This window comes from Ipomoea nil, unplaced genomic scaffold, assembly GCF_001879475.1.
Source record: "Ipomoea nil cultivar Tokyo-kokei standard unplaced genomic scaffold, Asagao_1.1 scaffold1250, whole genome shotgun sequence".
In the NCBI taxonomy this organism is placed as follows: domain Eukaryota; kingdom Viridiplantae; phylum Streptophyta; class Magnoliopsida; order Solanales; family Convolvulaceae; genus Ipomoea; species Ipomoea nil.
In genome coordinates, this window is record NW_017617678.1 from 3,000,087 (window position 1) to 3,025,497 (window position 25,411).

At 38.9% G+C, this 25,411-nt stretch overlaps 12 non-coding genes across 12 annotated transcripts; all 12 read right to left on the reverse strand.

Annotated features, from left to right (window-relative positions):
• Window positions 1-3,365: 3,365 nt before the first annotated feature.
• Window positions 3,366-3,447, reverse strand: TRNAS-CGA. Its single transcript has one exon. It is a non-coding gene; the product is annotated as a tRNA-Ser (tRNA).
• A 4,106-nt stretch (window positions 3,448-7,553) lies between these two features.
• TRNAS-CGA lies at window positions 7,554-7,635 on the reverse strand. The gene has a single exon. It is a non-coding gene; the product is annotated as a tRNA-Ser (tRNA).
• A 2,284-nt stretch (window positions 7,636-9,919) lies between these two features.
• Window positions 9,920-9,992, reverse strand: TRNAK-CUU. The gene has a single exon. It is a non-coding gene; the product is annotated as a tRNA-Lys (tRNA).
• A 2,001-nt stretch (window positions 9,993-11,993) lies between these two features.
• Window positions 11,994-12,075, reverse strand: TRNAS-UGA. Its single transcript has one exon. It is a non-coding gene; the product is annotated as a tRNA-Ser (tRNA).
• An 84-nt stretch (window positions 12,076-12,159) lies between these two features.
• Window positions 12,160-12,232, reverse strand: TRNAK-CUU. Its single transcript has one exon. It is a non-coding gene; the product is annotated as a tRNA-Lys (tRNA).
• A 2,128-nt stretch (window positions 12,233-14,360) lies between these two features.
• Window positions 14,361-14,433, reverse strand: TRNAK-CUU. The gene has a single exon. It is a non-coding gene; the product is annotated as a tRNA-Lys (tRNA).
• Window positions 14,434-16,430: 1,997 nt separating this feature from the next.
• TRNAS-UGA lies at window positions 16,431-16,512 on the reverse strand. Its single transcript has one exon. It is a non-coding gene; the product is annotated as a tRNA-Ser (tRNA).
• An 84-nt stretch (window positions 16,513-16,596) lies between these two features.
• Window positions 16,597-16,669, reverse strand: TRNAK-CUU. The gene has a single exon. It is a non-coding gene; the product is annotated as a tRNA-Lys (tRNA).
• A 4,194-nt stretch (window positions 16,670-20,863) lies between these two features.
• TRNAS-UGA lies at window positions 20,864-20,945 on the reverse strand. Its single transcript has one exon. It is a non-coding gene; the product is annotated as a tRNA-Ser (tRNA).
• Window positions 20,946-21,029: 84 nt separating this feature from the next.
• Window positions 21,030-21,102, reverse strand: TRNAK-CUU. Its single transcript has one exon. It is a non-coding gene; the product is annotated as a tRNA-Lys (tRNA).
• Window positions 21,103-23,228: 2,126 nt separating this feature from the next.
• On the reverse strand, window positions 23,229-23,301 carry TRNAK-CUU. Its single transcript has one exon. It is a non-coding gene; the product is annotated as a tRNA-Lys (tRNA).
• A 1,999-nt stretch (window positions 23,302-25,300) lies between these two features.
• On the reverse strand, window positions 25,301-25,382 carry TRNAS-UGA. The gene has a single exon. It is a non-coding gene; the product is annotated as a tRNA-Ser (tRNA).
• Between the last annotated feature and the right edge of the window lie 29 nt (window positions 25,383-25,411).

The following is a 25,411-nucleotide window of genomic DNA, read 5'->3' on the forward strand; positions in this document are numbered from 1 at the left end:
AGGTCGCTTAGAGGTCTCAAAACACACTTAAACACATAGAAAGTCTAGACTTAACTCTTCCTAGGCTCTAAACCAAGGTTCAAACCTAGGCTCTGATACCAACTGTAACACCCCCAAAACAACAAGACCTAAAAACAAGTCTTAACACATGCAGATTAATAACAAAACACAAGCACAACGGAAGATAGAAAGATAACTGGATAAAGGGAATCCAAAATGGGGTGTTATGCCATGTATACCACACTTGGCATACGCTACGGCGACAATCTGCAAGTTTATCACTATCCCCAAAACAACAAACTAGAACAATCTAAAGACATTGGCACACAGGCCTCAAAAACACTGTCTAAAGATACAGGTGCTAAGCTACCGCTCTAGACATCGCGCTCGACTACGCATCACCTGAAAGATACAAAGATAAACATCGGTGCGACGCCCGGTCAGCGAAAGAAGCTGGTAACCCACCAATACCGTTAAGTATCATAAATAGGTAGATATATAATATGAAAACCGTTTTCGAAATGGAATACATATATATAAGTCAAAAGCCAAGATCAAAAGACAACACAAGACTCACCACTCACAAAGATAACACCGGGAACACGTCCCAACCACAAGGGTTAACCACACACAAGGATAAAGACTCACCCAACGGCAACACATGCCAAACACCACAAGACTCCGTGACTACACACGTCCCGAGAGAAGAGAACTCACCACACGGCTACACAAGCCCTCGTGACATCACCCATTACGAGTTGATATGCCTTCCTTATGCCCTGTTCCAACCTTATGGCTACCCCCAACCTTGCACCTTCGGTGCCAACCATTACCTCCAGAAAACCCCTGTACAGCCAAGTCCAACCTTATTCCGCCGGGACCGTCGTCCCCCACCTATAACCACCAACGAAAACCCACCAATTCACGGCAACACATGCCCGGATAACACAATGTTATCCCCCAAACACGTGGACTCAGCCACAACTCTATAATCACGTCACGGCCACCACCACGACCGCTGCAATACCTTGGTGACTAGCGTCCCATACCACTAATCGTGCAATCCAGGTAAAGCCACACAAGCACCACCACTCACACGAATCAAGGAATGGATTACAAAAGAGGTATGAAACACACTCAATCAAGAGATGGGTCATCGCCCAATGACAACAACGACGCTAGCATTAAGATAATAACTAGCAAGCTCAACAACGGGGAAACTCAAGATAGTTCTGAGGAACACACAAGACACCACACGGTTCAACGAAACACAATGTTGAACACTTAGCACGATACAGAACACCAAAGATCCTACATAGATACCTACCATAAAGCTCTAGACCTACGAAACATTAAGAAGACGCTCAAATAGTTCCACAAAAGAACATCGGGAGGCCAAAAGATCAAAGACTGAGACGAACAAATCACGGGGAACAAATCCCATCTCGACTCCAACGTGTTCCCCGCGGGTGGACCCACGGGTAGTGCCCCACCCGTGGTCCCGCCCGCGGGTACACAACCCGCAGGGCATACGTTCCCCGCGGGTAGGCCGGCGGGTGGTGCCCCGCCCGCCGTTCCGCCCGCGAGTACACCCCTGTACCACCACAAATCCCTTCGGGGATTTTCTCCTCCAAACACAAATTCAAGTCCAAAACATGCCAAATCTCACCAAACACAACAAAATGACTTAAACCAAGGAACATGCCAAGCAATGGCACAAAGGAATCCTAAACACAAGCTCTAGATATGCAATATCACAAGATAAATGCATAAACACTAACATTTCAAAGCAAAACACAAATAGAAGCCAAGAAATCATATATAGGTAAGCAAAATAGGTTTTGTAGAGCACGGGTTACCTCTTGAAGACCAAAAGACTCTTCTTACACCACAACAAGCTCTCCACTAAGCTCACTAGCCAAACCCCACTTCAAGATCAAACCAAAAAATCATAAAGATCCAACCTTTAAGAAAAAGACAACTAAGATGGAACCAAAAAGACTAGACAAGCTTAGATCTTACCCTTCTAGATGCCAAAATAGAGGAAAGATTGAATCTTGGAAGCAAAACTTGGAATCTTGACAAAGGTCTCACTTGGCTTGAAGAACAAGCTACTCTTCTTTTCTAGAGAGAAGGTAGAGATATTTTCTAGAAAATGTAAGGGAATGAAATGAAGAAGTCTTATAGGTTTAGGTTACAAAACAAGCTCTTGGTGAAAAGACAATGATACCCTTACTAACTCTTAGAAAGTGTAAGGAACAAGGGAACCCCTCTCAAAGCACAAGGTACAACACCACTTAAAGATTGACTAGTCAAATACTAGTCCTTGAGTATTAAAAATCAGGATTTTAGGAATCAATTCCTCAAAAGAAATAGAATTAATTACTCAATTAATTCATGGTTTGGAGTGTGGATTTTTGGGGTGTCACATTGGGGGTTGGGGGTTGGTGGGTGGAGAGGGGGGGGGGGGCATAGCCTCATGCAATTAATAGGTGGTTGCACCCCTGGAGGGAAACAGTACAAAATGAAGAATTATAATTTTCAAAGTCACTCATCCATTGTATTAATTATTTAACAATGAAAAGCAAAAGAATACTGTAAAAAATATTATTCAAACCAGAGGAAATTTTCATATGCTGGCATAATATGCAGAAAATTAACCCATAATACCTCCAGGAGATACATCAACATAAAGAAACCAAGTTCAGTTTTAGACTCACAAAAGAAGTTATACTTCAAAAATAAGTAAAACACTGAGCAGAAAATTACCTTCTTCCCTCGGAGATAGTTGCCAAAGCTGGATGCCGCTACTCGCCTAACATATATATATATAGCTAACGGTGGTATCGCTAAAGCTCGTTGCCGTTGTCTCACATCGTAGATGGTCGTTGAAGCTTGAAGTCGCTGTCTTGCCACTGCCGCTACTCGCCTCACAGATATATAGCTAATGGTGGTCTCGCTAAAGCTCGTTGCCGTTGTCTCACATCGTAGATGGTCTTTGAAGCTTGAAGTCGTTGTCTCACCACTGCCGATGTCTAACATTGCAATTGGTCTACGAAGCTCCCCTCGCAGAGGGTTGCCAAAGCTGGACGCCGCTACTCGCCTCGATGTCTAACATTGCAATTGGTCTACGAAGCTCCCCTCGCAGAGGGTTGCCAAAGCTGGACGCCGCTACTCGCCTCACAGATATATTATATATAGCTAACGGTGGTCTCGCTAAAGCTGGACGCCACTACTTGGCTGCCGTTGTCTCGCCAAAGGCGTTGGTCTACGAAGCTCGACACCATGTCAGCCAATAAAATGCGTCACCAACAGGAAAGCCCAATAGTTGACACATTGACAAGTGAATGTGCTCAATAAATTTACGTCAACAGCAGGATTCGAACCTGCGCAGGCAAAGCCTAATAGATTTCGAGTCTATCTCCTTAACCACTCCGACATATTGACAAGTTGACACTCATGCTAAGATGATTGTAAAAGATAAATCAAAGAGAAACTAAAAGGAAAAACAACCGGCAACAGCAAAAAACTGCCCACCGTGGGGCTTGAACCCACGACCACAAGGTTAAGAGCCTTGCACTCTAACAACTGAGCTAGACGACCTTGTTGATAATTAGAATAGGAGTGGAAAACCCATTATTTGTTTGGGGGCGCGTATTGCATAAGTCTTCCATTAAACTATTGACTCCGTCACATCAGTCCATCGCTCATTACCCGTGCGGATTGACTTCCAAACACGGAGACTTAGTAAAATTTAGACATCTTAATTATGAGTAACAATTAAAATGAGCTCATGGTTAAAGTTCAGGATTTTGTTTTTATATATAATATAGATTACAATAGGAATTGTATTAAACAATTTTATAATATTAGAATACGAATTTTAACCTAGAATTATAGTACGAATAGAAAAGTAGAAAAAAATATATTTTTATTAGAAAGAGAGATTTTTTTTCAGAATCGGGCGGGAAGTGAAAGATTGGGATTTTGTTTTTATATATAATATAGATATAGATATAGATTATAATAGGAATTGTATTACACTATTTTATAATATTAAAATAGGAATTTTTAAGCCCGCACGGGTTTAGCTCAATGGTTTAGTGTGTAATATTTGGGAGAAAAAACCAAGTTTGAATCCTCAGACAGCGGTAGTGTGGGAATTATGTCCAAAGTGGGCAGATTCCTTTTATTAGAAAGAGAGATTTTTTTAGGAATTTGGCCGGAAGTTAAAGTTTTGGATTTTGTTTTTATATGTAGTGTAGATTAGAATAGGAATTGTATTACACTATTTTATTATATTAGTCCACCGTTAACTTGAGACCAAAGTAGTCAACCGTTTATATTTATACGTGAAGTATAATGTAATGAGAAAAAAATAATTTTATGGTTATACACACACACACACACAAAACAAACACACACACACATACAATTTTATGGTTATATTCGAAATTATGACAATGCTTGGTGAGGGGGGCAAAAAAAAACATTATAATATTAATTTAACAGGTGAACGAAAGCCTAATGATTATAATGAATGAAAAGTCCGGCTTGGTTAGGGGTTGGGGGTTGGGGGTTGGTGGGTGGGTAGGGGGGTGGCAAAGCCTCTTATAATTAATATGTGGTTGCACCCCTGGAGGGAAACAATACAAAATGAAGAATTATAATTTTCAAAGTCACTCATCCATTGTATTAATTATTTAACAATGAAAAGCAAAAGAATAGAGTAACAAAATTATTCAAACTGGAGGAAATTTTCAAATGCTGGCATAATATGCAGAAAATTAACCATAATACCTCCAGTAGATACATCAACATAAAGAAACCAAGTTCAGTTTTGGACTCACAAAAGAAGTTATACTTCAAAAATAAGTAAAACACTGAGCAGAAAATTACCTTCTTCCCTCGCAGATGGTTGCCAAAGCTGGACGCCGCTACTCACCTCACAGATATATAGCTAACGGTGGTCTCGCTAAAGCTCACTACCGTTGTCTCGCATCATAGATGGTCATTGAAATTTGAAGTCGCTGTCTCGCCACTGCCGCTACTCGCCTGACAGATATATAGCTAATGGTGGTCTCGCTAAAGGTCGCTGCCATTGTCTCGCATCGTAGATGGTCTTTGAAGCTTGAAGTCGCTGTCTCACCACTGCCGATGTCTAACATTGCAATTGGTCTATGAAGCTCCCCTCGCAGAGGGTTGCCGAAGCTGGACGCCGCTACTCGCCTCACAGATATATATAGTTGATTGAAGATTGCAACATCGAGGTACTTGAAGCTACATGGGATTCTTCCAAGTCTTTGAGGATTCGAGACAAAGGGTTTCTCGTGAGATTTAGGGTATTTTGATCCATCTCTATCTTTACTTTTGAGAGTAATCTTGGGACAATATTCCAACTTATTTGAACCTTGGACTAGGTTCATATCAATTTGGTATTCAGAGCCTAGGTTTATCTCATTATCATTAGAAATTTGGTTTCTTCGGTTCCCTAGGTTTATCTCGTTCTTATCTTACATACTACTTTTATTCGTGTCTTATTCGTTAAAAACCCCCCAAAAAAATTTTCCTTTGCATTCTTGATTGTGTTCTTGAATCTTGATACATGTTCTCCAGTTTCTTGAAAAACAATCCCGAGGATTCGAGACAAAGGGTTTCTCGTGAGGTTTAAGGTATTTCGATCCATCTATATCTTTATATTGAGAGCAATCTTGGGGCAATACTCCATCTTATTTGAATCTTGGACTAGGTTCATATCAAAAAAATCAAAAAAAAAAAAAGAAATCAAGAAATTTGAAAAAAAAAAAACAAAAAAGAGAAAGCAATAAAGAAGAAGAATAAGGTTGGGAAAAGAATCTGGTTGGTAGGAGAAATTTGGAGGGATAAGGAAGGGGAAAAGTATAAGGTTCGAAGGAGTTCTTGATATATTCTTATTTAGTTCTGGTACACTTGCACCCCTATTACATTCTATTTGTATCTATCTATTGATATTGGTCCTGAGTAAGGTGTATCGCGAGGTAGGTAATAAAATTGAGAGCAAGAAGCAAAGAAAAAGGACAATACTAGCAAAGAAACTAAGCAAGATTTGAAAGAAAAAGGGAAGCAAAGAATGAAGTATGGCAGAAAGATATTCAGGACCAATATCAGAAGATAGACACAAATAGAATGTAAGAGGGGTTCACGTGTACCACAACCAATTACGAATCTATCAAGAACTCCTTCCAACCTTATACTTTTCCCCTTCCTTGTCCCTCCAAAATTCTCCTACCAGCCAAATTCTTTCCCCAACCTTATTCTTCTTCTTTATTGTTTTTTTTTTCAACTTTCTTGATTTTTTTTGATAAGTAACCTCCAAATAACTACTGTAAATATCAACAAAAATTTCGGACCAAGAGGATCCACACAACCCCTTCAAAATAGAACCAAGAATTTCAAGAATCACCGAGAAAAACAGAAACGCTGCACTTACTTCGAAGATCAATATCTCAATGGACGTAAGTAATTAGAAAGTGTATAATATATCAATAGAACTCCCCAGAAGAGATCTAAAACATATCAAAATATCTGATAAAACTAACTGGTGGATCTCGAGATATAGGTCATTATTTGAAACTGGTCACAGAACGCGGAAATCTGGACAGGGTGTGATTGCGATGTGATTGCGCGTAAATGCGCTTTGGATATAGGTAAGGGTGATATGGGGCTGTTTTCCTGAAAGAAATTTTGATAATATGGTGCTTAGGAGGTGTGAGGTCTCGTTGATATTGGATGGTAAAAAAGGAAAACCTTTTCGAGATTGTTTTTCAAGAAAATGGACAACATGTATCAAGATTCAAGAACACAATCAAGAATGCAAAGGAAATTTTTTTTGGGGGGTTTTAATGAATAAGACACGAATAAAAGTAGTATGTAAGATAAAAACAAGATAAATCTAGGGAACCAAAGAAACGAAATTTCTAATGATAATGAGATAAACCTAGGCTTTGAATACCAAATTGATATGAACCTAGTCCAAGGTTCAAATAATATGGAATATTGTCCCAAGATTACTCACAATGCAAAGATAGAGATGGATCAAAATACCTTAAACCTCACGAGAAACCCTTTGTCTCGAATCCTCAAAGACTTGGAAGAATCCCATTGTAGCTTCAAGTACCTCGATGATGCAATCTTCAATCAACTAGAGTCGGATCTTGTTTCCTTCGATTCAAGAACGAGTCCACGAACCAAAATCTAAGGTTGAAGAAAGGAAGATTGATACGAGTCCACGAATCAATTTGCTAGTCAAGTCCACGACTAGCCACTAATTGAGTGGGGGTCTCGCTAAAGCTCGCTGTCGTTGTAGCCTCACAGATATATATATGGCTAACGGTGGTCTCGCTAAAGCTGGACGCCACTACTCGCCTCACAAATATATAGCTCTTTAAAGCTGGCTGAGACGCTCTTTAAAGCTGGCTGCCGTTGTCTCGCCACAAGCGATGGTCTACGAAGCTCGACGCCATGTCAGCCAATAAAATGCGTCACCAGCAGGAAAGCCGTGCTCAATAAATATACATCAACAGCAGGATTCGAACCTGCGCAGGCAAAGCCCAATAGATTTCGAGTCTATCTCCTTAACCACTCGAACATATTGACAAGTTGACACTCATGCTAAGATGATTGTAATAGATACATCAAAGACAAACTGAAAGGAAAAACAAACCGGCAACAGCAAAAAGGTGCACACCGTAGGGATCGAACCCACAACAACAAGGTTAAAAGCCTTGCGCTCTACCAACTGAGCTAGACGAGCTTGTTGACAATTAGCCACAAATACTGTAAATAATCCGTAATCATAGAAAAGTCTACACTGATCTTCCATTTAAAAAGGTGAGTGGAGAACCCATTATTTGTTTGGGGGCGCGTATTGCTTAAGTCTTCCATTAAACTATTGACTCCATCACATCAGTCCATCGCTCATTACCCATGCGGATTGACTTCCAAACACGGAGACTTAGTAAAATTTAGACATCTTAATTATGAGTAACAATTAAAACGAGCTCTTGGTTAAAGTTCAGGATTTTATTTTTATATATAGTATAGATTACAATAGGAATTGTATTAAACAATTTTATAATATTAGAATACGAAATTTAATCTAGAATTATAGTACGAATAGAAAACTAGAAAAAAATATATTTTTATTAGAAAGAGAAATTTTTTCGGAATCGGGCGGGAGGTGAAAGATTGGGATTTTGTTTTTATATATAATATAGATATAGATTATAATAGGAATTGTATTACACTATTTTATAATATTAAAATAGGAATTTTTAAGCCCGCACGGGTTTAGCTCAATGGTTTAGTGGGTAATATTTGGGAGAAAAAACCAAGGTTCAATCCTCAGACAGCGGTAGTGTGGGAATTATGTCCAAAGTGGGCAGATTCCATTTATTAAAAAGAGAGATTTTTTTAGGAATTTGGCCGGAAGTTAAAGTTTTGGATTTTGTTTTTATATGTAGTGTAGATTAGAATAGGAATTGTATTACACAATTTTATTATATTAGTCCACCGTTAACTTGAGACCAAAGTAGTCAATCGTTTATATTTATACGTGAAGTATAATATAATGAGAAAAAAATAATTTTATGGTTATACACACACACACACAAATAAACACACACACACACACATACAGTTTTATGGTTATATTCGCAATTATGACAATGCTTGGTGAGGGGGGAAAAAAAAACATTATAATATTAATTTAACAGGTGAACGAAAGCCTAATGATTATAATGAATGAAAAGTCCAGCTTGGTTAGGGGTTGGGAGTTGGGGGTTGGGGGTTGGTGGGTGGGTAGGCGGGGGGCGGGGGGGAGGGGGGTGGCGGCAAAGCCTCTTATAATTAATAGGTGGTTGCACCCCTGGAGGGAAACAATACAAAATGAAGAATTATAATTTTCAAAGTCACTCATCCATTGTATTAATTATTTAACAATGAAAAGCAAAAGAATAGTGTAAAAAATATTATTCAAACTGGAGGAAATTTTAATATGCTGGCATAATATGCAGAAAATTAACCATAATACCTCCAGTAGATACATCAACATAAAGAAACCAAGTTCAGTTTTGGACTCACAAAAGAAGTTATACTTCAAAAATAAGTAAAACACTGAGCAGAAAATTACCTTCTATCCTCGCAGACGGTTGCCAAAGCTGGACGCCGCTACTCGCCTCACAGATATATAGCTAACGGTGGTCTCGCTAAAGCTCGTTGCCGTTGTCTCGCATCGTAGATGGTCGTTGAAACTTGAAGTCAATGTCTCGCCACTACCGCTACTCGCCTCACAGATATATAGCTAATGGTGGTCTCGATAAAGCTCGCTGTCGTTGTCTCGCATCGTAGATGGTCGTTGAAGCTTGAAGTCGCTGTCTCACCACTGCCGATGTCTAACATTGCAATTGGTCTACGAAGCTCCCCTCGCAGATGGTTGCCGCTACTCGCCTCACAGATATATAGCTAACAGGGGTCTCGCTAAAGCTCGCTGCCGTTGTAGCCTCACAGGTATATGGCTTAATGGTGGTCTCGCTAAAGCTGGACGCCACTACTGGCCTCACAGATATATAACTTGCTAAAGCTGGCTACCGTTGTCTCGCCACAGGCGATGGTCTGCAGGAAAGCCCAATAGTTGACATATTAACAAGTGAATATGCTCAATAAATATACGTCAACAGCAGCATTCGAACCTGCGCAGGCAAAGCCCAATAAATTTCAAGTCTATCTCCTTCGAACCTGCGCAGGCAAAGCCCAATAAATTTCAAGTCTATCTCCTTAACTACTCGGACATATTGACAAGTTGACACTCATGCTAAGATGATTGTAATAGATACATCAAAGACAAACAGAAAGGAAAAACAAACCGGCAACAGCAAAAAATTGCCCACCGTGGGGCTTGAACCCACAACCACAAGGTTAAGAGCCTTGCGCTCTACCAACTGAGCTACACGAGCTTGTTGATAATTAGCCACAAATACTATAAATAATCCGTAATCATAGAAAATTCTACGCTGATCTTCCATTTAAAAAGGTGAGTGGAAAACCCATTATTTGTTTGGGCTCCCGTATTGCATAAGTCTTCCATTAAACTATTGACTCCATCACATCAGTCCATCGCTCATTACCCATGCGGATTGACTTCCAAACACGGAGACTTAGTAAAAGTTAGACATCTTAATTATGAGTAACAATTAAAACGAGGTCATTGTTAAAGTTCAGGATTTTATTTTTATATATAGTATAGATTACAATAGGAATTGTATTAAACAATTTTATAATATTAGAATACGAATTTTAATCTAGAATTATAGTACGAATAGAAAACTAGAAAAAAATATATTTTTATTAGAAAGAGAAATTTTTTCGGAATCGGGCGGGAGGTGAAAGATTGGGATTTTGTTTTTATATATAATATAGATATAGATTATAATAGGAATTGTATTACACTATTTTATAATATTAAAATAGGAATTTTTAAGCCCGCACGGGTTTAGCTCAATGGTTTAGTGGGTAATATTTGGGAGAAAAAACCAAGGTTCAATCCTCAGACAGCGGTAGTGTGGGAATTATGTCCAAAGTGGGTAGATTCCTTTTATTAGAAAGAGAGATTTTTTTAGGAATTTGGCCGGAAGTTAAAGTTTTGGATTTTGTTTTTATATGTAGTGTAGATTAGAATAGGAATTGTATTACACAATTTTATTATATTAGTCCACCGTTAACTTGAGACCAAAGTAGTCAATCGTTTATATTTATACGTGAAGTATAATATTATGAGAAAAAAATAATTTTATGGTTATACACACACACACACAAACAAACACACACACACACACATACAGTTTTATGGTTATATTCGCAATTATGACAATGCTTGGTGAGGGGGGCAAAAAAAAACATTATAATATTAATTTAACAGGTGAACGAAAGCCTAATGATTATAATGAATGAAAAGTCCAGCTTGGTTAGGGGTTGGGAGTTGGGGGTTGGGGGTTGGTGGGTGGGTAGGCGGGGGGCGGGGGGGAGGGGGGTGGCGGCAAAGCCTCTTATAATTAATAGGTGGTTGCACCCCTGGAGGGAAACAATACAAAATGAAGAATTATAATTTTCAAAGTCACTCATCCATTGTATTAATTATTTAACAATGAAAAGCAAAAGAATAGTGTAAAAAATATTATTCAAACTGGAGGAAATTTTAATATGCTGGCATAATATGCAGAAAATTAACCATAATACCTCCAGTAGATACATCAACATAAAGAAACCAAGTTCAGTTTTGGACTCACAAAAGAAGTTATACTTCAAAAATAAGTAAAACACTGAGCAGAAAATTACCTTCTATCCTCGCAGACGGTTGCCAAAGCTGGACGCCGCTACTCGCCTCACAGATATATAGCTAACGGTGGTCTCGCTAAAGCTCGTTGCCGTTGTCTCGCATCGTAGATGGTCGTTGAAACTTAAAGTCAATGTCTCGCCACTACCGCTACTCGCCTCACAGATATATAGCTAATGGTGGTCTCGATAAAGCTCGCTGTCGTTGTCTCGCATCGTAGATGGTCGTTGAAGCTTGAAGTCGCTGTCTCACCACTGCCGATGTCTAACATTGCAATTGGTCTACGAAGCTCCCCCTCGCAGATGGTTGCCGAAGCTGGACGGTGTACGAAGCTCCCCTCGCAGATGGTTGCCGAAGCAGGACGGTGTACGAAGCTCCCCTCACAGATGGTTGCCGCTACTCGCCTCACAGATATATAGCTAACAGGGGTCTCGCTAAAGCTCGCTGCCGTTGTAGCCTCACAGGTATATGGCTTAATGGTGGTCTCGCTAAAGCTGGACGCCACTACTGGCCTCACAGATATATAACTTGCTAAAGCTGGCTGCCGTTGTCTCGCCACAGGCGATGGTTTGCAGGAAAGCCCAATAGTTGACATATTAAGAAGTGAATATGCTCAATAAATATACGTCAACAACAGGATTCGAACCTGCGCAGGCAAAGCCCAATAAATTTCAAGTCTATCTCCTTAACTACTCGGACATATTGACAAGTTGACACTCATGCTAAGATGATTGTAATAGATACATCAAAGACAAACAGAAAGGAAAAACAAACTGGCAACAGCAAAAAACAGCCCACCGTGGGGCTTGAACCCACGACCACAAGGTTAAGAGCCTTGCGCTCTACCAACTGAGCTAGACGAGCTTGTTGATAATTAGCCACAAATACTATAAATAATCCGTAATCATAGAAAATTCTACGCTGATCTTCCATTTAAAAAGGTGAGTGGAAAACCCATTATTTGTTTGGGGGCACGTATTGCATAAGTCTTCCATTAAACTATTGACTCCATCACATCAGTCCATCGCTCATTACCCATGCGGATTGACTTCCAAACACGGAGACTTAGTAAAATTTAGACATCTTAATTATGAGTAACAATTAAAACGAGGTCGTGGTTAAAGTTCTGGATTTTGTTTTTATATATAGTATAGATTAGAATAGGAATTGTATTAAACAATTTTATAATATTAGAATACGAATTTTAATCTAGAATTATAGTACGAATAGAAAACTAGAAAAAAATATATTTTTATTAGAAAGAGAAATTTTTTCGGAATTGGGCGGGAGGTGAAAGATTGGCATTTTGTTTTTATATATAATATAGATATAGATTATAATAGGAATTGTATTACACTATTTTATAATATTAAAATAGGAATTTTTAAGCCCGCACGGGTTTAGCTCAATGGTTTAGTGGGTAATATTTGGGAGAAAAAACCAAGGTTCAATCCTCAGACAGCGGTAGTGTGGGAATTATGTCCAAAGTGGGCAGATTCCATTTATTAAAAAGAGAGATTTTTTTAGGAATTTGGCCGGAAGTTAAAGTTTTGGATTTTGTTTTTATATGTAGTGTAGATTAGAATAGGAATTGTATTACACAATTTTATTATATTAGTCCACCGTTAACTTGAGACCAAAGTAGTCAATCGTTTATATTTATACGTGAAGTATAATATAATGAGAAAAAAATAATTTTATGGTTATACACACACACACACAAATAAACACACACACACACACATACAGTTTTATGGTTATATTCGCAATTATGACAATGCTTGGTGAGGGGGGAAAAAAAAACATTATAATATTAATTTAACAGGTGAACGAAAGCCTAATGATTATAATGAATGAAAAGTCCAGCTTGGTTAGGGGTTGGGAGTTGGGGGTTGGGGGTTGGTGGGTGGGTAGGCGGGGGGCGGGGGGGAGGGGGGTGGCGGCAAAGCCTCTTATAATTAATAGGTGGTTGCACCCCTGGAGGGAAACAATACAAAATGAAGAATTATAATTTTCAAAGTCACTCATCCATTGTATTAATTATTTAACAATGAAAAGCAAAAGAATAGTGTAAAAAATATTATTCAAACTGGAGGAAATTTTAATATGCTGGCATAATATGCAGAAAATTAACCATAATACCTCCAGTAGATACATCAACATAAAGAAACCAAGTTCAGTTTTGGACTCACAAAAGAAGTTATACTTCAAAAATAAGTAAAACACTGAGCAGAAAATTACCTTCTATCCTCGCAGACGGTTGCCAAAGCTGGACGCCGCTACTCGCCTCACAGATATATAGCTAACGGTGGTCTCGCTAAAGCTCGTTGCCGTTGTCTCGCATCGTAGATGGTCGTTGAAACTTGAAGTCAATGTCTCGCCACTACCGCTACTCGCCTCACAGATATATAGCTAATGGTGGTCTCGATAAAGCTCGCTGTCGTTGTCTCGCATCGTAGATGGTCGTTGAAGCTTGAAGTCGCTGTCTCACCACTGCCGATGTCTAACATTGCAATTGGTCTACGAAGCTCCCCTCGCAGATGGTTGCCGCTACTCGCCTCACAGATATATAGCTAACAGGGGTCTCGCTAAAGCTCGCTGCCGTTGTAGCCTCACAGGTATATGGCTTAATGGTGGTCTCGCTAAAGCTGGACGCCACTACTGGCCTCACAGATATATAACTTGCTAAAGCTGGCTACCGTTGTCTCGCCACAGGCGATGGTCTGCAGGAAAGCCCAATAGTTGACATATTAACAAGTGAATATGCTCAATAAATATACGTCAACAGCAGCATTCGAACCTGCGCAGGCAAAGCCCAATAAATTTCAAGTCTATCTCCTTCGAACCTGCGCAGGCAAAGCCCAATAAATTTCAAGTCTATCTCCTTAAACTACTCGGACATATTGACAAGTTGACACTCATGCTAAGATGATTGTAATAGATACATCAAAGACAAACAGAAAGGAAAAACAAACCGGCAACAGCAAAAAATTGCCCACCGTGGGGCTTGAACCCACAACCACAAGGTTAAGAGCCTTGCGCTCTACCAACTGAGCTACACGAGCTTGTTGATAATTAGCCACAAATACTATAAATAATCCGTAATCATAGAAAATTCTACGCTGATCTTCCATTTAAAAAGGTGAGTGGAAAACCCATTATTTGTTTGGGCTCCCGTATTGCATAAGTCTTCCATTAAACTATTGACTCCATCACATCAGTCCATCGCTCATTACCCATGCGGATTGACTTCCAAACACGGAGACTTAGTAAAAGTTAGACATCTTAATTATGAGTAACAATTAAAACGAGGTCATTGTTAAAGTTCAGGATTTTATTTTTATATATAGTATAGATTACAATAGGAATTGTATTAAACAATTTTATAATATTAGAATACGAATTTTAATCTAGAATTATAGTACGAATAGAAAACTAGAAAAAAATATATTTTTATTAGAAAGAGAAATTTTTTCGGAATCGGGCGGGAGGTGAAAGATTGGGATTTTGTTTTTATATATAATATAGATATAGATTATAATAGGAATTGTATTACACTATTTTATAATATTAAAATAGGAATTTTTAAGCCCGCACGGGTTTAGCTCAATGGTTTAGTGGGTAATATTTGGGAGAAAAAACCAAGGTTCAATCCTCAGACAGCGGTAGTGTGGGAATTATGTCCAAAGTGGGTAGATTCCTTTTATTAGAAAGAGAGATTTTTTTAGGAATTTGGCCGGAAGTTAAAGTTTTGGATTTTGTTTTTATATGTAGTGTAGATTAGAATAGGAATTGTATTACACAATTTATTATATTAGTCCACCGTTAACTTGAGACCAAAGTAGTCAATCGTTTATATTTATACGTGAAGTATAATATTATGAGAAAAAAATAATTTTATGGTTATACACACACACACACAAACAAACACACACACACACACATACAGTTTTATGGTTATATTCGCAATTATGACAATGCTTGGTGAGGGGGGCAAAAAAAAACATTATAATATTAATTTAACAGGTGAACGAAAGCCTAATGATTATAATGAATGAAAAGTCCAGCTTGGTTAGGGTTGGGAGTTGGGGGTTGGGGGTTGGTGGGTGGGTAGGCGGGGGCGGGGGGGAGGGGGGTGGCGGCAAAGCCTCTTATAATTAATAGGTGGTTGCACCCCTGGAGGGAAACAATACAAAATGAAGAATTATAATTTTCAAAGTCACTCATCCATTGTATTAATTATTTAACAATGAAAAGCAAAAGAATAGTGTAAAAAATATTATTCAAACTGGAGGAAATTTTAATATGCTGGCATAATATGCAGAAAATTAACCATAATACCTCCAGTAGATACATCAACATAAAGAAACCAAGTTCAGTTTTGGACTCACAAAAGAAGTTATACTTCAAAAATAAGTAAAACACTGAGCAGAAAATTACCTTCTATCCTCGCAGACGGTTGCCAAAGCTGGACGCCGCTACTCGCCTCACAGATATATAGCTAACGGTGGTCTCGCTAAAGCTCGTTGCCGTTGTCTCGCATCGTAGATGGTCGTTGAAACTTAAAGTCAATGTCTCGCCACTACCGCTACTCGCCTCACAGATATATAGCTAATGGTGGTCTCGATAAAGCTCGCTGTCGTTGTCTCGCATCGTAGATGGTCGTTGAAGCTTGAAGTCGCTGTCTCACCACTGCCGATGTCTAACATTGCAATTGGTCTACGAAGCTCCCCCTCGCAGATGGTTGCCGAAGCTGGACGGTGTACGAAGCTCCCCTCGCAGATGGTTGCCGAAGCAGGACGGTGTACGAAGCTCCCCTCACAGATGGTTGCCGCTACTCGCCTCACAGATATATAGCTAACAGGGGTCTCGCTAAAGCTCGCTGCGTTGTAGCCTCACAGGTATATGGCTTAATGGTGGTCTCGCTAAAGCTGGACGCCACTACTGGCCTCACAGATATATAACTTGCTAAAGCTGGCTGCCGTTGTCTCGCCACAGGCGATGGTTTGCAGGAAAGCCCAATAGTTGACATATTAAGAAGTGAATATGCTCAATAAATATACGTCAACAACAGGATTCGAACCTGCGCAGGCAAAGCCCAATAAATTTCAAGTCTATCTCCTTAACTACTCGGACATATTGACAAGTTGACACTCATGCTAAGATGATTGTAATAGATACATCAAAGACAAACAGAAAGGAAAAACAAACTGGCAACAGCAAAAAACAGCCCACCGTGGGGCTTGAACCCACGACCACAAGGTTAAGAGCCTTGCGCTCTACCAACTGAGCTAGACGAGCTTGTTGATAATTAGCCACAAATACTATAAATAATCCGTAATCATAGAAAATTCTACGCTGATCTTCCATTTAAAAAGGTGAGTGGAAAACCCATTATTTGTTTGGGGGCACGTATTGCATAAGTCTTCCATTAAACTATTGACTCCATCACATCAGTCCATCGCTCATTACCCATGCGGATTGACTTCCAAACACGGAGACTTAGTAAAATTTAGACATCTTAATTATGAGTAACAATTAAAACGAGGTCGTGGTTAAAGTTCTGGATTTTGTTTTTATATATAGTATAGATTAGAATAGGAATTGTATTAAACAATTTTATAATATTAGAATACGAATTTTAATCTAGAATTATAGTAAATAGAAAACTAGAAAAAATATATTTTTATTAGAAAGAGAAATTTTTTCGAAATTGGGCGGGAGGTGAAAGATTGGCATTTTGTTTTTATATATAATATAGATATAGATTATAATAGGAATTGTATTACACTATTTTATAATATTAAAATAGGAATTTTTAAGCCCGCACGGGTTTAGCTCAATGGTTTAGTGGGTAATATTTGGGAGAAAAAACCAAGGTTCAATCCTCAGACAGCGGTAGTGTGGGAATTATGTCCAAAGTGGGCAGATTCCATTTATTAAAAAGAGAGATTTTTTTAGGAATTTGGCCGGAAGTTAAAGTTTTGGATTTTGTTTTTATATGTAGTGTAGATTAGAATAGGAATTGTATTACACAATTTTATTATATTAGTCCACCGTTAACTTGAGACCAAAGTAGTCAATCGTTTATATTTATACGTGAAGTATAATATAATGAGAAAAAAATAATTTTATGGTTATACACACACACACACAAATAAACACACACACACACACATACAGTTTTATGGTTATATTCGCAATTATGACAATGCTTGGTGAGGGGGGAAAAAAAAAACATTATAATATTAATTTAACAGGTGAACGAAAGCCTAATGATTATAATGAATGAAAAGTCCAGCTTGGTTAGGGGTTGGGAGTTGGGGGTTGGGGGTTGGTGGGTGGGTAGCGGGGCGGGGGGGAGGGGTGGCGCAAAGCCTCTTATAATTAATAGGTGGTTGCACCCCTGGAGGGAAACAATACAAAATGAAGAATTATAATTTTCAAAGTCACTCATCCATTGTATTAATTATTTAACAATGAAAAGCAAAAGAATAGTGTAAAAAATATTATTCAAACTGGAGGAAATTTTAATATGCTGGCATAATATGCAGAAAATTAACCATAATACCTCCAGTAGATACATCAACATAAAGAAACCAAGTTCAGTTTTGGACTCACAAAAGAAGTTATACTTCAAAAATAAGTAAAACACTGAGCAGAAAATTACCTTCTATCCTCGCAGACGGTTGCCAAAGCTGGACGCCGCTACTCGCCTCACAGATATATAGCTAACGGTGGTCTCGCTAAAGCTCGTTGCCGTTGTCTCGCATCGTAGATGGTCGTTGAAACTTGAAGTCAATGTCTCGCCACTACCGCTACTCGCCTCACAGATATATAGCTAATGGTGGTCTCGATAAAGCTCGCTGTCGTTGTCTCGCATCGTAGATGGTCGTTGAAGCTTGAAGTCGCTGTCTCACCACTGCCGATGTCTAACATTGCAATTGGTCTACGAAGCTCCCTCGCAGATGGTTGCCGCTACTCGCCTCACAGATATATAGCTAACAGGGGGTCTCGCTAAAGCTCGCTGCCGTTGTAGCCTCACAGGTATATGGCTTAATGGTGGTCTCGCTAAAGCTGGACGCCACTACTGGCCTCACAGATATATAACTTGCTAAAGCTGGCTACCGTTGTCTCGCCACAGGCGATGGTCTGCAGGAAAGCCCAATAGTTGACATATTAACAAGTGAATATGCTCAATAAATATACGTCAACAGCAGCATTCGAACCTGCGCAGGCAAAGCCCAATAAATTTCAAGTCTATCTCCTTCGAACCTCGCAGGCAAAGCCCAATAAATTTCAAGTCTATCTCCTTAACACTCGGACATATTGACAAGTTGACACTCATGCTAAGATGATTGTAATAGATACATCAAAGACAAACAGAAAGGAAAAACAAACCGGCAACAGCAAAAAAATTGCCCACCGTGGGCTCGAACCCACAACCACAAGGTTAAGAGCCTTGCGCTCTACCAACTGAGCTACACGAGCTTGTTGATAATTAGCCACAAATACTATAAATAATCCGTAATCATAGAAAATTCTACGCTGATCTTCCATTTAAAAAAGGTGAGTGGAAAACCCATTATTTGTTTGGGCTCCCGTATTGCATAAGTCTTCCATTAAACTATTGACTCCATCACATCAGTCCATCGCTCATTACCCATGCGGATTGACTTCCAAACACGGAGACTTAGTAAAAGTTAGACATCTTAATTATGAGTAACAATTAAAACGAGGTCATTTGTTAAAGTTCAGGATTTTATTTTTATATATAGTATAGATTACAATAGGAATTGTATTAAACAATTTTATAATATTAGAATACGAATTTTAATCCTAGAATTATAGTACGAATAGAAAACTAGAAAAAAATATATTTTTATTAGAAAGAGAAATTTTTTCGGAATCGGGCGGGAGGTGAAAGATTGGGATTTTGTTTTTATATATAATATAGATATAGATTATAATAGGAATTGTATTACACTATTTTATAATATTAAAATAGGAATTTTTAAGCCCGCACGGGTTTAGCTCAATGGTTTAGTGGGTAATATTTGGGAGAAAAAACCAAGGTTCAATCCTCAGACAGCGGTAGTGTGGGAATTATGTCCAAAGTGGGTAGATTCCTTTTATTAGAAAGAGAGATTTTTTTAGGAATTTGGCCGGAAGTTAAAGTTTTGGATTTTGTTTTTATATGTAGTGTAGATTAGAATAGGAATTGTATTACACAATTTTATTATATTAGTCCACCGTTAACTTGAGACCAAAGTAGTCAATCGTTTATATTTATACGTGAAGTATAATATTATGAGAAAAAAATAATTTTATGGTTATACACACACCACACAAACAAACACACACACACACACATACAGTTTTATGGTTATATTCGCAATTATGACAATGCTTGGTGAGGGGGGCAAAAAAAAACATTATAATATTAATTTAACAGGTGAACGAAAGCCTAATGATTATAATGAATGAAAAGTCCAGCTTGGTTAGGGGTTGGGAGTTGGGGGTTGGGGGTTGGTGGGTGGGTAGGCGGGGGCGGGGGGGAGGGGGGTGGCGGCAAAGCCTCTTATAATTAATAGGTGGTTGCACCCCTGGAGGGAAACAATACAAAATGAAGAATTATAATTTTCAAAGTCACTCATCCATTGTATTAATTATTTAACAATGAAAAGCAAAAGAATAGTGTAAAAAATAATTATTCAAACTGGAGGAAATTTTAATATGCTGGCATAATATGCAGAAAATTAACCATAATACCTCCAGTAGATACATCAACATAAAGAAACCAAGTTCAGTTTTGGACTCACAAAAGAAGTTATACTTCAAAAATAAGTAAAACACTGAGCAGAAAATTACCTTCTATCCTCGCAGACGGTTGCCAAAGCTGGACGCCGCTACTCGCCTCACAGATATATAGCTAACGGTGGTCTCGCTAAAGCTCGTTGCCGTTGTCTCGCATCGTAGATGGTCGTTGAAACTTAAAGTCAATGTCTCGCCACTACCGCTACTCGCCTCACAGATATATAGCTAATGGTGGTCTCGATAAAGCTCGCTGTCGTTGTCTCGCATCGTAGATGGTCGTTGAAGCTTGAAGTCGCTGTCTCACCACTGCCGATGTCTAACATTGCAATTGGTCTACGAAGCTCCCCCTCGCAGATGGTTGCCGAAGCTGGACGGTGTACGAAGCTCCCCTCGCAGATGGTTGCCGAAGCAGGACGGTGTACGAAGCTCCCCTCACAGATGGTTGCCGCTACTCGCCTCACAGATATATAGCTAACAGGGGTCTCGCTAAAGCTCGCTGCCGTTGTAGCCTCACAGGTATATGGCTTAATGGTGGTCTCGCTAAAGCTGGACGCCACTACTGGCCTCACAGATATATAACTTGCTAAAGCTGGCTGCCGTTGTCTCGCCACAAGGCGATGGTTTGCAGGAAAGCCCAATAGTTGACATATTAAGAAGTGAATATGCTCAATAAATATACGTCAACAACAGGATTCGAACCTGCGCAGGCAAAGCCCAATAAATTTCAAGTCTATCTCCTTAACTACTCGGACATATTGACAAGTTGACACTCATGCTAAGATGATTGTAATAGATACATCAAAGACAAACAGAAAGGAAAAACAAACTGGCAACAGCAAAAAACAGCCCACCGTGGGGCTTGAACCCACGACCACAAGGTTAAGAGCCTTGCGCTCTACCAACTGAGCTAGACGAGCTTGTTGATAATTAGCCACAAATACTATAAATAATCCGTAATCATAGAAAATTCTACGCTGATCTTCCATTTAAAAAGGTGAGTGGAAAACCCATTATTTGTTTGGGGGCACGTATTGCATAAGTCTTCCATTAAACTATTGACTCCATCACATCAGTCCATCGCTCATTACCCATGCGGATTGACTTCCAAACACGGAGACTTAGTAAAATTTAGACATCTTAATTATGAGTAACAATTAAAACGAGGTCGTGGTTAAAGTTCTGGATTTTGTTTTTATATATAGTATAGATTAGAATAGGAATTGTATTAAACAATTTTATAATATTAGAATACGAATTTTAATCTAGAATTATAGTACGAATAGAAAACTAGAAAAAAATATATTTTTATTAGAAAGAGAAATTTTTTCGGAATTGGGCGGGAGGTGAAAGATTGGCATTTTGTTTTTATATATAATATAGATATAGATTATAATAGGAATTGTATTACACTATTTTATAATATTAAAATAGGAATTTTTAAGCCCGCACGGGTTTAGCTCAATGGTTTAGTGGGTAATATTTGGGAGAAAAAACCAAGGTTCAATCCTCAGACAGCGGTAGTGTGGGAATTATGTCCAAAGTGGGCAGATTCCATTTATTAAAAAGAGAGATTTTTTTAGGAATTTGGCCGGAAGTTAAAGTTTTGGATTTTGTTTTTATATGTAGTGTAGATTAGAATAGGAATTGTATTACACAATTTTATTATATTAGTCCACCGTTAACTTGAGACCAAAGTAGTCAATCGTTTATATTTATACGTGAAGTATAATATAATGAGAAAAAAATAATTTTATGGTTATACACACACACACACAAATAAACACACACACACACACATACAGTTTTATGGTTATATTCGCAATTATGACAATGCTTGGTGAGGGGGGAAAAAAAAACATTATAATATTAATTTAACAGGTGAACGAAAGCCTAATGATTATAATGAATGAAAAGTCCAGCTTGGTTAGGGGTTGGGAGTTGGGGGTTGGGGGTTGGTGGGTGGGTAGGCGGGGGGCGGGGGGGAGGGGGTGGCGGCAAAGCCTCTTATAATTAATAGGTGGTTGCACCCCTGGAGGGAAACAATACAAAATGAAGAATTATAATTTTCAAAGTCACTCATCCATTGTATTAATTATTTAACAATGAAAAGCAAAAGAATAGTGTAAAAAATATTATTCAAACTGGAGGAAATTTTAATATGCTGGCATAATATGCAGAAAATTAACCATAATACCTCCAGTAGATACATCAACATAAAGAAACCAAGTTCAGTTTTGGACTCACAAAAGAAGTTATACTTCAAAAATAAGTAAAACACTGAGCAGAAAATTACCTTCTATCCTCGCAGACGGTTGCCAAAGCTGGACGCCGCTACTCGCCTCACAGATATATAGCTAACGGTGGTCTCGCTAAAGCTCGTTGCCGTTGTCTCGCATCGTAGATGGTCGTTGAAACTTGAAGTCAATGTCTCGCCACTACCGCTACTCGCCTCACAGATATATAGCTAATGGTGGTCTCGATAAAGCTCGCTGTCGTTGTCTCGCATCGTAGATGGTCGTTGAAGCTTGAAGTCGCTGTCTCACCACTGCCGATGTCTAACATTGCAATTGGTCTACGAAGCTCCCCTCGCAGATGGTTGCCGCTACTCGCCTCACAGATATATAGCTAACAGGGGTCTCGCTAAAGCTCGCTGCCGTTGTAGCCTCACAGGTATATGGCTTAATGGTGGTCTCGCTAAAGCTGGACGCCACTACTGGCCTCACAGATATATAACTTGCTAAAGCTGGCTACCGTTGTCTCGCCACAGGCGATGGTCTGCAGGAAAGCCCAATAGTTGACATATTAACAAGTGAATATGCTCAATAAATATACGTCAACAGCAGCATTCGAACCTGCGCAGGCAAAGCCCAATAAATTTCAAGTCTATCTCCTTCGAACCTGCGCAGGCAAAGCCCAATAAATTTCAAGTCTATCTCCTTAACTACTCGGACATATTGACAAGTTGACACTCATGCTAAGATGATTGTAATAGATACATCAAAGACAAACAGAAAGGAAAAACAAACCGGCAACAGCAAAAAATTGCCCACCGTGGGGCTTGAACCCACAACCACAAGGTTAAGAGCCTTGCGCTCTACCAACTGAGCTACACGAGCTTGTTGATAATTAGCCACAAATACTATAAATAATCCGTAATCATAGAAAATTCTACGCTGATCTTCCATTTAAAAAGGTGAGTGGAAAACCCATTATTTGTTTGGGCTCCCGTATTGCATAAGTCTTCCATTAAACTATTGACTCCATCACATCAGTCCATCGCTCATTACCCATGCGGATTGACTTCCAAACACGGAGACTTAGTAAAAGTTAGACATCTTAATTATGAGTAACAATTAAAACGAGGTCATTGTTAAAGTTCAGGATTTTATTTTTATATATAGTATAGATTACAATAGGAATTGTATTAAACAATTTTATAATATTAGAATACGAATTTTAATCTAGAATTATAGTACGAATAGAAAACTAGAAAAAAATATATTTTTATTAGAAAGAGAAATTTTTTCGGAATCGGGCGGGAGGTGAAAGATTGGGATTTTGTTTTTATATATAATATAGATATAGATTATAATAGGAATTGTATTACACTATTTTATAATATTAAAATAGGAATTTTTAAGCCCGCACGGGTTTAGCTCAATGGTTTAGTGGGTAATATTTGGGAGAAAAAACCAAGGTTCAATCCTCAGACAGCGGTAGTGTGGGAATTATGTCCAAAGTGGGTAGATTCCTTTTATTAGAAAGAGAGATTTTTTTAGGAATTTGGCCGGAAGTTAAAGTTTTGGATTTTGTTTTTATATGTAGTGTAGATTAGAATAGGAATTGTATTACACAATTTTATTATATTAGTCCACCGTTAACTTGAGACCAAAGTAGTCAATCGTTTATATTTATACGTGAAGTATAATATTATGAGAAAAAAATAATTTTATGGTTATACACACACACACACAAACAAACACACACACACACACATACAGTTTTATGGTTATATTCGCAATTATGACAATGCTTGGTGAGGGGGGCAAAAAAAAACATTATAATATTAATTTAACAGGTGAACGAAAGCCTAATGATTATAATGAATGAAAAGTCCAGCTTGGTTAGGGGTTGGGAGTTGGGGTTGGGGGTTGGTGGGTGGGTAGGCGGGGGGCGGGGGGAGGGGGGTGGCGGCAAAGCCTCTTATAATTAATAGGTGGTTGCACCCCTGGAGGGAAACAATACAAAATGAAGAATTATAATTTTCAAAGTCACTCATCCATTGTATTAATTATTTAACAATGAAAAGCAAAAGAATAGTGTAAAAAATATTATTCAAACTGGAGGAAATTTTAATATGCTGGCATAATATGCAGAAAATTAACCATAATACCTCCAGTAGATACATCAACATAAAGAAACCAAGTTCAGTTTTGGACTCACAAAAGAAGTTATACTTCAAAAATAAGTAAAACACTGAGCAGAAAATTACCTTCTATCCTCGCAGACGGTTGCCAAAGCTGGACGCCGCTACTCGCCTCACAGATATATAGCTAACGGTGGTCTCGCTAAAGCTCGTTGCCGTTGTCTCGCATCGTAGATGGTCGTTGAAACTTAAAGTCAATGTCTCGCCACTACCGCTACTCGCCTCACAGATATATAGCTAATGGTGGTCTCGATAAAGCTCGCTGTCGTTGTCTCGCATCGTAGATGGTCGTTGAAGCTTGAAGTCGCTGTCTCACCACTGCCGATGTCTAACATTGCAATTGGTCTACGAAGCTCCCCCTCGCAGATGGTTGCCGAAGCTGGACGGTGTACGAAGCTCCCCTCGCAGATGGTTGCCGAAGCAGGACGGTGTACGAAGCTCCCCTCACAGATGGTTGCCGCTACTCGCCTCACAGATATATAGCTAACAGGGGTCTCGCTAAAGCTCGCTGCCGTTGTAGCCTCACAGGTATATGGCTTAATGGTGGTCTCGCTAAAGCTGGACGCCACTACTGGCCTCACAGATATATAACTTGCTAAAGCTGGCTGCCGTTGTCTCGCCACAGGCGATGGTTTGCAGGAAAGCCCAATAGTTGACATATTAAGAAGTGAATATGCTCAATAAATATACGTCAACAACAGGATTCGAACCTGCGCAGGCAAAGCCCAATAAATTTCAAGTCTATCTCCTTAACTACTCGGACATATTGACAAGTTGACACTCATGCTAAGATGATTGTA